Source organism: Danio rerio, chromosome 1 (assembly GCF_052040795.2).
Source record: "Danio rerio strain M-AB ecotype USA chromosome 1, GRCz13ab, whole genome shotgun sequence".
In the NCBI taxonomy this organism is placed as follows: domain Eukaryota; kingdom Metazoa; phylum Chordata; class Actinopteri; order Cypriniformes; family Danionidae; genus Danio; species Danio rerio.
The window spans coordinates 17,811,727-17,827,860 of NC_141021.1; the positions used below are offsets into that span (position 1 = coordinate 17,811,727).

At 35.9% G+C, this 16,134-nt stretch overlaps 3 long non-coding RNA genes across 3 annotated transcripts in view; 2 read left to right on the forward strand and 1 right to left on the reverse strand.

The window, feature by feature from the left end:
- Positions 1–16,134, forward strand: part of LOC147846759 (uncharacterized) — a 1,232,122-nt gene that overhangs the window by 722,409 nt on the left and 493,579 nt on the right. The gene's annotated exons all lie outside the window — the stretch shown is intronic.
- Positions 1,713–6,900, reverse strand: LOC147846771 (uncharacterized). The gene is made up of 4 exons (XR_015475986.1): positions 6,827–6,900; positions 6,206–6,228; positions 2,693–2,717; positions 1,713–1,851 (listed from the first exon to the last, which is right to left on the reverse strand). It is a non-coding gene; the product is annotated as an uncharacterized LOC147846771 (long non-coding RNA).
- LOC147846772 (uncharacterized) lies at positions 3,309–4,530 on the forward strand. Its single transcript, XR_015475987.1, has 2 exons — positions 3,309–3,449; positions 3,999–4,530. It is a non-coding gene; the product is annotated as an uncharacterized LOC147846772 (long non-coding RNA).

A 16,134-nucleotide genomic window follows, 5' to 3' on the forward strand; every position in this document is an offset into this window, starting at 1 on the left:
TGGGCTGAACAGGTCCTGTAACATGTGGGACGTCCCTCAATAGTGGGCCAGATTGGTGTGAATGCCCTCGGGTGACTGTTATTGATAGAAGCCTTGTCCGAAGGAATTAAATATTAACGATTTCAAATTGGAACTTCATGCATGTGTGTTTTCAGCCGATGAATTTTCTTGTTATGCTTACACTAGGGGTTTGCAATCTTTCACATGCCATTTACTATATTTACTATAAATAAAATTTGATTTACTTTATTTACATTTTATTTTCAAAGAAATCTTTCTAATATACCCTGGAAAATGTATTATTATATGAGAAAAAATAAATAAATTATATATATATATATATATATATATATATATATATATATATATATATATATATATATATATATATATATATATATATATATATATATTTATACTGTAAAAATGAAGTGTTTCACACAATTTATTCATGTTGTCCCAATGCAAATTGATTAGTTAACTAAAAACTTTTTAAAAATGTATGTGGATTGAACATAAAAAATTAAGTTGTCCCACTGAAATCGCGAAAATTGTGTTGTTTCAGCTCATATTAAATAAGTAGTTTGAACAAGCAAAAATATATATATACATTTTTGACTGTATACACCCACATACACACACACTTCAGGTCAAAAGTCTGGGGTCAGTTGTTTTTTCCTTTTTTTAAAGAAAATTATTCTTTTTATCAATGTAGCATTTATTAGATGTAAAACAAATGTTAAATTGTACAATATTTATAAAAGTTTTAAATAACTACTTTCTTATTGTATTTAGTATTAAAATGAAAGTATTTTTCTAGTCATTCATTCATTCATTCATTTTCTTTTCGACTTAGTCCCTTAATTAATCTGCGGTCGCCACAGCGGAATGAACTGCCAACTTATCCAGCATATGTTTTACGCAGCGGATGCCCTTCCAGCTGCAACCCATCTCTGGGAAATACTCTAGTCACTATTGTTTTTACTACCATTACCAATAACACTGTAAAAAATGTTACTTAGATCTAACTTATAAAAAGTGAGGCAAGTGGTTGCATCTGACGTTTTAGGTTGATTCAACTTCCAGCCTTTTTTAAGTATTTTAAACACTAAAACATTGCTTAAAACAAATGCAATAAAATTAAGTTGAGCCAACTAATATTTCTAAAATTACTCAAATCAGATAAACTTACTTTTTTTGTTAAACTTAACTTACTTATACATTGCTATATGTTGACTGTACTCATTTTAATGAAGTATTATGAACTTAATGATCTAAATAAAATTAACTATGCATATGTCATTTAAAACTAATTTAATTGACTTCTGGCTGTAACCTCAGAAAATAAATCTTCGTTTCTATATTGTAAGCACAATATACACTAGTAAAAACAGATAAACAGACTTTCCTGTCAATAACAATTAAATAAGAATGGGAAGATGGATTAAAGACCATAACATGTATTCAATATCAATCGATGTTCCTTTTAATAGTGACTACAAAATAGGCCATTAATGTGGCTACACGTACACAATACATAAATAAAAACATTAATAATACCAGATCCTATTGAGAAATCATCCAAGGCAACTCAGTGAGGAGATTTGCATATTTTGATGAAGATTTAGGATGCATAATGTCCAGTCCCACAAAGAGTCTCTAATATATCTCAAATGTATACAGTTTTGATGGATACTTGAAGTCGAGGACATCGGTAAGTCCAAACAGGAGCCATCATGCATTTGACAGGTTTGGCAAACCTCTGACAGTCCTATGATAATCCAAACTGTGTTGGGCTGATGGCAAATTTTTCCCGTGGGCAGCCGCATGCACCTCTGATTCCTCACAACTCTATTGGTAGAGACAAAAAGAAACAGGAGTTCAGGTGGTTGCTACCAAACAACATTAAATAGCTAAATACTAAATAGAAAATAACTACAAGTGAAGTTACAAAAGTCCAGTGAGAATGATGCATTGGTGAAACACCTTAGTTTATCAGTTAAAAATTACCTTAGTTAAAATTACCTAACTTCTATTTAAAAAATAAAAAAAGGTTATAGAGGTTGTGTAATTACATTATTCCAGGTGTTTTTAGTTATCAAATTTTAAAGAAAACTGTGATTTTACTCAGTGTAACAGTGCATGTCATTGTGGTTTCCTGTCAATCAAAGAATTGTTAAAATTTAGGTATTACATTTTTTGTTTATTTTGGCAACTTATAAAGCATAAGAATGTGTATTTAATTTAGATATTAAAACTGTTTGAAAATGGCTATATGAAAATTATAGAATACAAATTCTATAATTTAATTGTCATCTTCATTTCGCACCAAACTTTGCACGTCATAATACAAATTTTATTAAATAAATAAATACATTGCCATTTTACACATTACATTAAGGTTTACATTAAATTTTTGCTAAAGCTACATTTAATTGACATTTAATTAATGTCACTGGCAAATGGCAGTTCAGTGATTCAGTGTTATCAGTTAGCTTTATTGAAAGACTGACAGATAATAAGAAACTGCATTAGGATATTTTTATACTGTTTTTACTGTTGCACACATAAAAAAACTTCAGATATCAAATGTAAGTTAATTCTATGGAGCCCACTATTGTTTGCAATTTTACCAATGTTTTACCTGCCTGCAAATAATTATAGCTGTAGTTGTATCTAATGTTTTTCTTACCTGGATGTGAAGTTTGAAGATCCACCTATGAAAGTAAATCAGTTGCGAAACTCGAGAGCTTGCAAATGTAAATGTGAGCACTTGTGATAATAATATTTGTATGTGTAGGTTGAAATGTACACTTACAGCTCTGATGTGAACAGCTGAAATCCTCGATTTGCACACACACACAACAATCCACACACTTGTGTTTTAAATTCGAAGTTGCAGATTAATAGTTGTGTATTTGTAAAATGTCATTCACAAATACAAAGTGACAGACACACGTGTGCACGGCAAATTTGACTGCATCTTCGCTCTACAACCACAGGTCGGCACTCACAACCTCTCAGATTCGTCAGTACAACTACAAATCTCCCGCGCTCTGACTTTTGCTACACATCTCCCGCGATCTCTGTAGCAGAACTCATCTGTGCACTCGCAGATGCAGAGGCGTGAGCAGCGCTGGGCAGGGGAGGGGCGGGGCTGGTGTAAAGCTGTTTGATTGGCTGATGCCTGACCAATGAACAATGCCAGCAGCCAACAGGACTGAGGTGCAAAATAATCATTTCCCACGATTATTTTATTATTTAGGGTTTATTTAAACTCTTTTCTGAAGAGATTCTTGTTAAAAATAATAAATTCTGTGGAAATGTACATACCAGTAAAAGAGCAGCAAAGCCAGTTTATTGGCTAGAGCCAGCCAATGAGATGGGGCGTTTCTGTTTGTCAGGACACAGGGCAGCTCACGTTGTTGGAGGCCTCGAGCAATCAGAGGGTAAGTTATGATTTTTAATAATTATCTATATGTTCAATACTGTTAGCTAAGCTAAGGACTGTGCTGGGTGCTTCTCTTGTTTGTTTTTTTATATAAGAAACAGTTATGAGTTATCTAGGAGCTGCTTTCAATCATGTTATATGGTTCTAAAGATACGATTCAACCCACATGAAATAAGAAGTTGTAATAGTATTTATAGTAAATAATAGTACGTTTTTTAACCATACTAACTATAGTAAACTGTATTATACAGTATATATTGCAGTATCTACAACTTTGTTAATGAATGCAACAGCACACTGTAGTATTAACTAGCATGAACTTTAATAAATTGAAGTATTTTTACACACACACACACACACACACACATTAATAGCAATTAAAAATAACACTAGGCGTTTCAGTTTCTTACAGATCATACCGGTTTTTGTTATTATAACCTGCATCATATCTATCTATCCATCTATCTATTTACATGTTTGTGTACAGTGTGTCCTTTATATCACTTTTTTTAATTATGAACGTTACTAACTATAGGTTATTTCTCAGTTTCCTGTAAGGATGGAGTGACAGGAGAGATCAGCATGTTTCAAGTCGATGAGGAACTCAGAGAAGCTGCATAGCTTGAATAGGATGTCATTTATGCTAAAGATGACATGATGATCCAGCTCATCTACAAACACTTCAAAATGATTCAGATCATTCAAGAGGAAGCCGACTTAATTTTCTCTTTTTTCTTGCCAAGATGACTACAGATTTGAACAAAACACACACTCACCCACAAACACAACTTTTATTTTGATAATTGTTTAATGTAGTATTTTTACACTTTACTGTAAGGCAGGGGTGTCAAACTCAGTTCCTGAAGGGCCGTAACCCTGCACGTTTTTAGTTGCAACCCTGCTTCAACACACTTAAGTGAAAGTTTCAAACAAACCTGAAGGACTCAATTAGTTTGATCAGGTGTGTTTAATTAGGGTTAGAACTAAACTTTGCAAAGCTGCAGCCCTCCAGGAACTGAGTTTGACACCTGTTCTGTAAGGGAATGTAATTTGTCAAATAAAATTTACAGTCCAAATAAGTGCAGTGCAAATGTCTAGTTACTTGTATTGAAATATTTCAGGGTTTTTCCTTGTTCATAATGAGATGGAGGTGGTAAATCCAACTTCATCATTACCCATCAAATGTTATCTCCTCTTTAATACTTTGCTCAAGCCTTTACTAATGGTCAGAAAGCAAGCCATTGTGTAAAGCTGGTTGATGCTCGCTGTAATAGAGAGAGATGATGACTGTTCAGCTTATGTTGCTTAACCCTGCAGATGAGATGCTCAAAGTGGACCCTCAGCCGTGCGATGGACACTGTCTCCCTCACCTAGTTGCTCTTCCTTTGAACACACATATCATGTTGAAGGATGCAAGTTGTGGACCTAAATCAGATGTAATGCATGTAGATGTAAAAATTAGAAAGAAATGAAACTGCTTTAAAATGTATTAGGTTTTACATATAAATATGTGTTCTTAACAGATTTGTTTCAACTTGATATTTGCATAATAAATGGCATTAGAATGTTTAGTTTTAAACAGATAGCTATATTTCAATTTTTTCAAATTTAAGCTATATATATATATATATATATATATATATATATATATATATATATACTCACATACATACAAGTATACTTCAATTTATTAAAGTTCATGCTAGTTAATACTACAGTGTGCTGTTGCATTCATTAACAAAGTTGTAGATACTGCAATATATACTGTATAATACAGTTTACTATAGTTAGTATGGTTAAAAAACGTACTATTATTTACTATAAATACTATTACAACTTCTTATTTCATGTGGGTTGAATCGTATCTTTAGAACCATATAACATGATTGAAAGCAGCTCCTAGATAACTCATAACTGTTTCTTATATAAAAAAACAAACAAGAGAAGCACCCAGCACAGTCCTTAGCTTAGCTAACAGTATTGAACATATAGATAATTATTAAAAATCATAACTTACCCTCTGATTGCTCGAGGCCTCCAACAACGTGAGCTGCCCTGTGTCCTGACAAACAGAAACGCCCCATCTCATTGGCTGGCTCTAGCCAATAAACTGGCTTTGCTGCTCTTTTACTGGTATGTACATTTCCACAGAATTTATTATTTTTAACAAGAATCTCTTCAGAAAAGAGTTTAAATAAACCCTAAATAATAAAATAATCGTGGGAAATGATTATTTTGCACCTCAGTCCTGTTGGCTGCTGGCATTGTTCATTGGTCAGGCATCAGCCAATCAAACAGCTTTACACCAGCCCCGCCCCTCCCCTGCCCAGCGCTGCTCACGCCTCTGCATCTGCGAGTGCACAGATGAGTTCTGCTACAGAGATCGCGGGAGATGTGTAGCAAAAGTCAGAGCGCGGGAGATTTGTAGTTGTACTGACGAATCTGAGAGGTTGTGAGTGCCGACCTGTGGTTGTAGAGCGAAGATGCAGTCAAATTTGCCGTGCACACGTGTGTCTGTCACTTTGTATTTGTGAATGACATTTTACAAATACACAACTATTAATCTGCAACTTCGAATTTAAAACACAAGTGTGTGGATTGTTGTGTGTGTGTGCAAATCGAGGATTTCAGCTGTTCACATCAGAGCTGTAAGTGTACATTTCAACCTACACATACAAATATTATTATCACAAGTGCTCACATTTACATTTGCAAGCTCTCGAGTTTCGCAACTGATTTACTTTCATAATCCACAGGTAACAAAATCACTTTGGTATCTAAAGACCAAGAACATGCATTTTAGAATGAGGTGGATACAATTTAAATGGTTCTGTAAACATCAGTAGTAAATGTAATTTAAGTTAAAATAAATTGTAAATCTGTAATTTATTCACTATGCAGCATTAAAAAACTTATGGACTAAATCTCTAAAACACAAACTTTAAGTTATACTTTCTCCTACGTTAAACACAAACTACTTAACTGTTGCATACGTTTCTGCATTTAATATCCATCCTTAATGTGCTGCTATAACTTAGGTGAGCTAACTTTAGCTAAGTTAGCGCTAACAAACTGAACCCCCACACCCCGACAGCCCACCAGTGACCTTGTTAATCGGTTCTGCAACGTTAGTTATACCTACTAAGTGTTTTAAAACTACTTTCACTATTTTTTCTCAATAATATCACTTTTAATCGTTAGCATAAACTAGCGTTGGTTAGCGTTAGCCAACTTAGCTTTCCATGTGAGAGCAGTCTAACTGTTAACATACCTGAGGCTACAGTACAATTTACAAAGCTAAAACCTCACCTGCCTAGCGAAGACAGCAGTTTTGCATGACTTTACAATTATCATTCGGCTAAATTAGCAACTTACCGTGTTAATCAGATCCGCTGCTGGGAGCAGTTGATGTCGACCATTGCAGAAGCTGCGTCTGCCTGCTAAATCCCGGGCAATGAAAAAGGAGTCACGCAAAACTATAAAAATCACGTTTTATGAACACCTGCCCACATCGACAGCTGCTCTAATAAATTGTCTGTGTCAACTCACTTTTATAACATTTATTCTACACAATAACCACGTACAAAAATCTAATCAAATAAACTGCATTAGTTTTATTCAAAATATACAGTTATATAAAAACTGATATATTTTAAGTAAAGAGGAAGCAAATTTTATTTTTTTGGTATAAAACAAATAAAATTAACTAGATTGCAATTATTTAAAGTAGATAGAACCAACTTTGTGAGTGTAGCACTTTTTACAGTGAATAATATTAATAAATATATTAATAAGTGACGCAGTGGCGCAGTAGGTAGTGCTTATGCCTCACAGCAAGAAGGTCACTGGTTTGAGCTTCGGCTGGGTCAGTTGACGTTTCTGTGTGGAGTTTGCATTTTTATCCTGTATTCGTGCGGGTTTCCTTCGGGTGCTTCGGTTTCCCCCACAGTCCAAAGACATGCGGTTCATGTGAATTGGGTAGGCTAAATTGTCCGTAGTGTATGAGTGTGTGTGTGTGACTGTGTGGATGTTTCCCAGAGATGGGTTGCGCCTGTAAGGGCATCCACTGCGTAAAAACATGCTGGGAAAAAAAAAAAAAAAAACATGCTGGATAAGATGGTGGTTCATTTTGCTGTGGCAACCCCGGATTAATAAAGGGACTAAGCTGAAAAGAAAATGAATGAATAATATTAATAAAAAATATTACATGATTTCCGATCGTGTGACTCTAAAAACTAGAGTAAGAGGCTGAAAATTCAGATTCATATATGATAAGCTATATAAAAATACAGCAAAAAAAATTTTTTAAATAAAAAACTGCTTTTATTAAAGCTGAAATATAACAAATAAGACTTTCTCCAGAAGAATAATTATATTATCAGACATACTAACATCATTTAAAAAAAAAAAAGAAGAAGAAAGAAAATTCAAAGGGGGCTAACAATTCTGACTTCAACTGTGTAAATACACACACACACACACACACACACACACACATACATACACATACATACAACATGCATAACAGTAGAAATCATATTAATTTAGTTCTTAAATATCAAAAACTGAAGTAAATAATATAGTTAGAAATAGAACAAAACAAAACCAATCAGTAGTATTGAATGACAGCAATAATAGTATTGTAGTGATAGTAATAATGAAAGTAAAAATTGACAACAATAACAATAATGTTTTGAGAGTAATAATGATGGTAAAAAAATCCACCAACAACTACTGCTACACCAACTACTTCTGCTGCTACCACCACCACCACTACTACTGCTGCTGCTGCTGCTGCTACTACTACTTGTTACTACAACGACTACTACTAGCGCAACAACTACTACAAAATTTTAGTACCAAAACTACCAAAATTTTTGGTTTGTTTTAAACAAATACTGTACAGTTGTTTTATTTTTAATTATATTTTGTGTTTTTATGTAAAGTAATAATTTATTATTTTGAATTTAATTGGATGAATTTGAAGTATTTTCAAAGCATTTTCACCCTTTTGTGGCCCCCTGGTGGTCCCTGGACCCTAGTCTAAAAAACCCCTGACCTGCACAACACCGTCTCCACCCTCCAAATTTCCATCAGCAGAAAAAGGCATGGCTTTTGTATCTTTCCATTAGAGCGGCTCTGTATGTAGTATAAGATATACATATTCCCTTGTTCTGCTTTGATTTATGTGTGTGTTTAAATTGAGATCTTTTAAAAGCACTACGTGTGTGTCATTACAGTTTGTTTTAAGATCTGCAGCTCTCCAGGGCACCAGGAATTTCCCTTAGACTCTAATGTGCCTCCTTCTCCCTCCCTTCACTCTCTTTCTTTCTATCTGTCTGTGTTTCCTCTGAATGTGAGCGCTGGCATGGTGGTTTGGCAGGCTCAGGTCTTCTTGTATCTGTTTGCGGTGTGATTTGTTTGTGTCTGTGTGTGCAAGTGCGCGTGCATGTGTGTATGAGATTCTTGCAACATGCCGAGACCATGCTGAGGAATGTTACGCGTTCAAGTCAATAACACACAGTCACACACACACACAGAGAAAGCTGACATCACTGATTCTGAGGCCAAAAGGTGCAATTTAATCCATTGTTTAAATGCATGAAGTTCTTGAGGAATTCAGTTATTTTAAACTGAAGCATATTATCTGGTCCACATTGGACTGCAAATGAACACCTGATTGACATAGAAAGTGTGTGTGGCCAACCACTTTTATATATTATTATTATTCCCCAAGATTTTATTGTATTTTTTTATCAGTTGCTTTGGATGAACGCGTCTGCTAAATGAGTAAACTATATTTTATTTTAAATATTTTTTTTATTTTATTTATTTATAATATTTTAGTTTGTTTTATTTCATTTTATAATATTTTATTTTATCTAATTTAATTTTTAACTTCTTTGTTTTATTTAGTTTTATTTTTTTCATCTTTATTTTAATAAATTTATTTTGTTTTATTTTATTTTTTATTTTATAATATTTTATTTTATCTTATAACATTTTATTTTATATTATTTTATTTTATTTTATTTTATTTGAAGTAAACAATACCACAAATATTTGCTATATTGCTATTTATATTAGCTATATTGATAATTATTTAAGAAAAAATATATTTTAAATGGCAGCATAATGGCTCAGTGGTTAGCATTGTTGCCTCACAGCAAGAGGGCACTGGTTCGAGTCCCCATGCGAGTTTGCATGTTCTCCCCGTGTTGGCATGAGTTTCCTCTGGGTTTTCCGATTTCCCCCACAGTCCAAAGACATGCTGTAAAAGTGAATTGAATAAATTAAATTGGCCATATTGTGTGTTTGTATGGGTGTTTTCCAGTACTGGGTTGCTGCTGGAAAGGCATCCGCTGATTAAAACATATGTCAGAATAGCTGGCGGTTCATTCCGCTGTGGCGACCTCTAAAAAGAGAATAATCCAAAGGAAAATAAATGGATGAATATTTTATTTTAATACCACAACTCATTGCTATTGCTATTTGAATCAGCTATATTGATAATTATTTAAGAAAAAAAAATTATTTCAAAAGATTATTGTAAGTGGTAAGCAATTTTTTTCATATAAATACATTTAAACAAAACAATGTGCTGACCTTTTACATTCACAAAACGACACACTACAGGAAAGGTAACTTTTATAGTTGCAACCCAGACAAATACGTCCCTGGAGCTATGTTTTTTTTTTGTTTTGTTTTTTTTTGCAGTTTTTGTTTTTGTGAATCCATCAGAGGCCCAATAGTATCTGGATGCAGCCTTTATGCTATGCAAGCTGAGATTGCATCGCCCAGAGATGCAGTGTCAGACACAATGCACCCAGTGGAGCTGAGCTGTGAGGGGTAGGGTTAGGGATGGGGTTAGGTGAGGGCATTAAAAAGCATTGGATGCAGCTCAGCTTGCATCTGCACCGAGTCTGCAGCCAGACCCCTCTACAGAAGTCACTGTGTACGCCTTTTTTAGAGATCTCAAATTTCTCTCACGAGTGTCATCTGCACCTGCTCTTTTCACGTAAATCCACCAGACGCCGCTGTCGACTGACTGACCGACTGAATGACTGCCTGACCCACCCTCCTCCTTCCATAAACCCAACCAATAGTGTTTTCAAAAGCACTGATTGACCCGCACACCCACTTCCCTAATCCCAACAGTTTTAAAAAGTAATCCAGAAAAAGAAAAGCCTTTGTCTGACTTTTACCCCGTTTTCAGATTTTATTACATTCTCACCCTGTTATTCACTTGTTTATTTTATTTTTTGGCTTCTGTTGTTGTCTTACCTGCCTTCTGGAACCGTTCTTCACCACACTCAAACTCCGTTGTTGTGGTCAATTCATTTCTGCGTCTTAAGTCCACTGACATACATGGTAAGCCACTGGACAATCTGTTTAATATAGTAAGAGAGAAAAAAAAACTTTTTTTAATTCACAATATAACTTTTCATCGAATTAATACAGCCTTGTAGCTTAGACAGGAGATTATATTTAAAATTATTAAATACATAATCTGTATTTATTCAATCATTTTTCTTTCGCCGTAAGGCTGGCTTTCACATCTTCTTTGAGTGATCAGTGTGACTCACAACACATGCCTTAAGCGTTGCCTTGCAATTATACATCTTTGCTGTGTGCTGTTTGTGTTGCTCTGCAACTTCTGAAATGCTAGCTGGCAGCGAGTTTTTATGTTTTTCTGTGTTGAGTTTCTTCGCTGGTGTTTTTCTGAACGCTACCTTTAATATACAAGTAGCTAAAACTCACTCATTCAAAGGCAGGAACCAGCAGATGTCCAACAACTATAATCATGAGGTGAACACAAAACAAAACTTTCCATCCGGAGCTCCTTCACGGGACTCGACACTTTTAAACACTCACTCCATGGGGCTTGCGGCTCTCAACACCCCCCACACTCACCATCACTACCAAACTGACCAATCACGAGCACACTATGCAATCGCGCGAACGCAGCACCGGAGCACACGTGTGCTTGACCCAGAAGTATGAATCAGCCTTAAATCTCTAATTTATCAGGGGTAACCATAGCGAAATGAACCAGCAACTATTCCGGCATATGTTTTACGCAGCAGATGCCCTTACAGCTGCAACCCAGTACTGGGAAACATCCATACACACACATTCACATTCATACACTACAGCCAATTTAGTTTATTCAGTTCACCTATACCACATGTTGTTGGACTGTAGGGGAAACCGGACCACCCAGAGCACCAGCGCTAACCACTGAGCCACCTTGCTGCCAACATAATGTGTATAATCTGCTGATTTTGGAGGATAATGGCGGAACATAACGATTTAAAATACCAATTCCTTGGAATATTATCTTAAATATTGACTTTTAATGTTTCCCAATGGATTCTAATTCCATAAATTTAACTTTATCAATTTTTATTAACTAATTTAATTGTTACACTGACATTTTAGTGGATGTCTTCTGGAAGTCATGATTAAAAAGTATGATAGTCTATATTTTGCACTCAGACTAGTTTACTATTAAACACACTTTTGTATTGCTTTTATGCTGAAAAACCTCTTTTCATTCTCGACCCATATACGCTACCTAAATTCAGCGTTTACCTTTCCTAAAACTGCAGTTTAACAGATCAAAAGATGTGTGCTCTCTAAGTTGCGACAAGCCAGCCAATCAGATTAGACCATCCAAATTGGACCCAGCGTTCAGCATTTGTCTGTGTGTCCTCCATCAGATGGTCAGTGACTGTGGGTGTGCCGTGTGAAGCCGAGACCTCAGCGCACTTCAAAAACTATCTCTGCGGTCTCTCAATATCGCTGGCCTTTTTTCTCATCTCTATTTTGATCTTTCTTTTCTTAACCCCATCTTTTTGGTCTTTGTCTCCCTAGAGTTCTGTATCTCTCTCTCACCCGCATCCTGTCACCTCTTCACTGCTTGTCTGTCTCGGCGGCCGCATCTCTCTTTGATATCCGAGACCGGCGAGGCTCCTGCACAAACAAAGGCCTTCTTTGTGTGTTTGCATGTGTGTGTATTCCCAGCTCTGTCCTTCTGTCTATTTGTCTGCTGGTGCGGTCCAGGCCCCGTGCTGAGTCCAGGTAATCTTTAAACTGCATGGCAGAGCTGCTACCGGGTGAGATTGGCATCTGGAAAAGAGAGGAGTGTGAAGGAGGTCAGACCACAACACTGTGTGTGTGGGTGGGAAGGGGGGGTTTGTGGTGTGATACCATATGCAATATTGTTTTGTAATGTCTGTCAAATGTGGTATGTGATATGAATTTGAGTGGCATTTGGCATGTTACAGTTCATTTTTTAAAACATTTGATACAGATAATGACATCAGTCTCATTACAAAAGATGTAATTTAGCACTATCAGAGGATGTTTTGGAATGTGGCTTTATAGCAAAACTTACCAAAATACTTTCTCTCTCACACACACACACACACACTTGTATAGCTATCTATATGGGGACTTCCCGTTGACATAATGATTTTTATGTTGCGCATATATTGTATTGTATATTATATCCCTAAACATAGACTTTTACATTTTCAAAACTCTGTGTGATTTATGATTTCTGTATTTGTACTTTCACTGCACTAGACTCCTTCAACAAGCGTCATGCTGGCGCAGTGAGTAGCATGATCACCTCACAGCAAGAAGGTCGCTGGTTTGAGCCCCGGCTGGGTCTTTTGGCATTTCTGTATGTTTGCATATTCTTCCCGTGTTCACATAGGTTTCCCCTAGGTGCTCCGGTTTCCCCCACAGTCCAAAACATGCGCTCTAAATGAATTAAATAGGCTAAATTGTCCGTAGTGTATGGGTGTTTCCCAGTGTTGGGTTCCAGCTGGAAGGTCTTCTGCTGCATGAAAAATATGCTGGATAAGTTGGCGATTCAAACTGCTGTGGTGACCCCAGATTAATTAAGGGACTAGTCAGTCACTACTTTTTCTATGGGGATTGGTTAAGTAGAATAATCAGTCCAGATTCCCATCCAACCAAATTTCGGATAGAAAAATTGCATCGCATAAATTGTGTTTGTATATCTATATTTTTCTATTCACTCAGTGGCCACTTTATTATGTTCATTTACTAGTGCCCGGTTGGACCTCTTTGCCTTCAGAACTGCTTTAATCCTTCATGGCATAGATTCAACAAGGTACTGGAAATATTTCTCAAAGATTTTGGTCCATATTGACATGATAGCATCACACACACAGTTGCAGCAGATTTGAGAGCTGCTCATCCATAATGCGAATCTCCCGTTCCATTACATCCCAATGGTGCTCTATTGGATTGAGATCTGCTGACTGTGGAGGCCATTTGAGTACAGTGAACTCATTGTCATGTTCAAGAAACCAGTCTGACATGATTTGCGTTTTATGACATGCCATGTTATCCTGCTGGAGAAGATGATGGGTACACTGTGGTCATAAAGTGATGGACATGGTTATCAACAATACTTAAGTAGTCTGTGGAGTTGACATGATGCTCAATTGGTACTAAACTGTGCCAAGAAAATATCCCCCACACCATTTCACCACTACCAGCAGCCTGAACTGTTGATACAAGGCAGGATAGATCCATGCTTTCATGTTGTTGATGCCAAATTCTGACCCTACCATACGAATGTCAAATCAGAAATCGAGACTCATCAGACTAGGTTACATTTTTCCAATCTTCTCTTGTCCAATTTTGGTGAGCCTGTGAAAATTGTAGCCTCAGTTTCCTGTTCTTTGCTGACAGGAGTGGCACCCAGTGTGGTCTTCTGCTGCTGTAGCCCATCTGCATCAAGGTTGGACATCTTGTGCATTCAGAGATGCTCTTCTGCATATCTCTGTTTTAACGAGTGGTTATTTGAGTTACTGTTGCCTTTCTATCAGCTCAAAGGCAACAGCAGTCTGGCCATTCTCCTCAACATGACATCAACATGGCATTTGTGCCCAGAACTACTGGGTATTTGCTTTTTTTCGGACCATTCTCTGTAAACCCTAGAGATGGTTTAAGTTTCTGAAATACTCAGACCAGCCCGTCTGACACCAACAACCACGCCACATTCAAAGTCACTTAAATCACCTTTCTTCCCCATTCTGATGCTCGGTTTGAACTGCGGCAGATCATCTTGACCATGTCTACATGCTTAAATGCATTGAGTTGCTGCCATGTGATTGGCTTGAAATTTGTGTTAACAAGCAGTTGGACAGGTGTACCTAATAAAGTGGCCAATGAATGTATAAAGCATATATTTATTTTGTAAAATGTTATATAAAATTACTATAAGACAAAATTTAAGTATAAAACAAAATTTTAAAACCAGAAACAGAAAATTGTCTTACTACACTATTGTTTACTCCTCTAATGTTTGTTAGAAAAATGAATCTACACATACAGTGCTGATGGTGATATCTCAATTAAACATATATGAGAGATGAAAAAACTACTTTTGAGCAATTTAATTTTCATTCAGATTCCTTCTACTCAAATAATCGATAGTTGTTCAGCCTCCCTGTGTGTGAATGATGCAGAAAGAAGGAAAATACATTGCTTTGATTGTCTTGTTTGATCTGAGGCAGTTTCACACACACACACATGCACGCTCACAGACATGCACACACACTGGTTCTCCTCCCTGAGGCTAAAGGTTGTGCGGGTGGAGGTGGAGAAGTGATGCTCAGCTGTTTGCTTGCTCTCAGATAGACATGTTTGTTTTCACACAGCAGGGCTCGGTATGAAAAGACCTGTACTTGTCAGAGCAAATATAACGTTTATCCAGTCTGCCCTCACACACACACAAACACACACACACACACACACAGGTACTTACGCATGCCAGCACACAAGAACATGCTCACACTTTTCTTTCTTGTGTTGTTGAAACTGCTTGGTCCGAAAGTTTAATGGTGAATAATAACATTATCATCAGATTTTACAAACGCCTGTGAATGTTAGCCCTTTAATGGGCACTCCTTGAAAAATAATTTTGGCCCATGTCTTGCATTGAAGGATATACTGACAAAACTCTGATAAATAGTAATAAAGTAATAAAGCAATTAGAATAATAATGATAGCCTATGGATAAAAGTTCGATCAGGTGGTTAGGATACCCATTAAAATGTTAAGCAGCTGAAATTCTACTGTTATTACGGCAAAATATTTAATTAAATAAATGAATAAATAAATAAAATAATAATAATAACTATTATAATAATAAATAGATTTTATTTTCAGGATTTGTTATACAATAAAATTAAACTTCACTTTGCTGACATTAAATATTTTATGTGATATTATATTTGTAATAGTATGTATTTCAAAGGAATTCTAACTTCTTCAAAAATGATCATATACAGTTGAAGTCAGAATTATTAGCCCCTTTTTATTTTGTTTTTCTTTTTTAAATATTTCTCAAATGATGTTTGACAGAGCAAGGAAATTTTCACAGTATGTCTGATAATATTTTTTCTTCTAGAAAAAGTCTTATTTGTTTTATTTTGGCTAGAATAAAAGCAGTTTTGAATTTTTTAAAAACTATTTTTGGCATATGTTTTACGCAGCGGATGCTCTTCCAGCCGCCCGCAACCCACTACTGGGAAACATCCATACACACTCATACACTAAGGCCAATTTAGTTTATTCAATTCACTTATACCGCATGTCTTTGGAATGTGGGGGAAACCAGAGCACCCGAAAGAAAC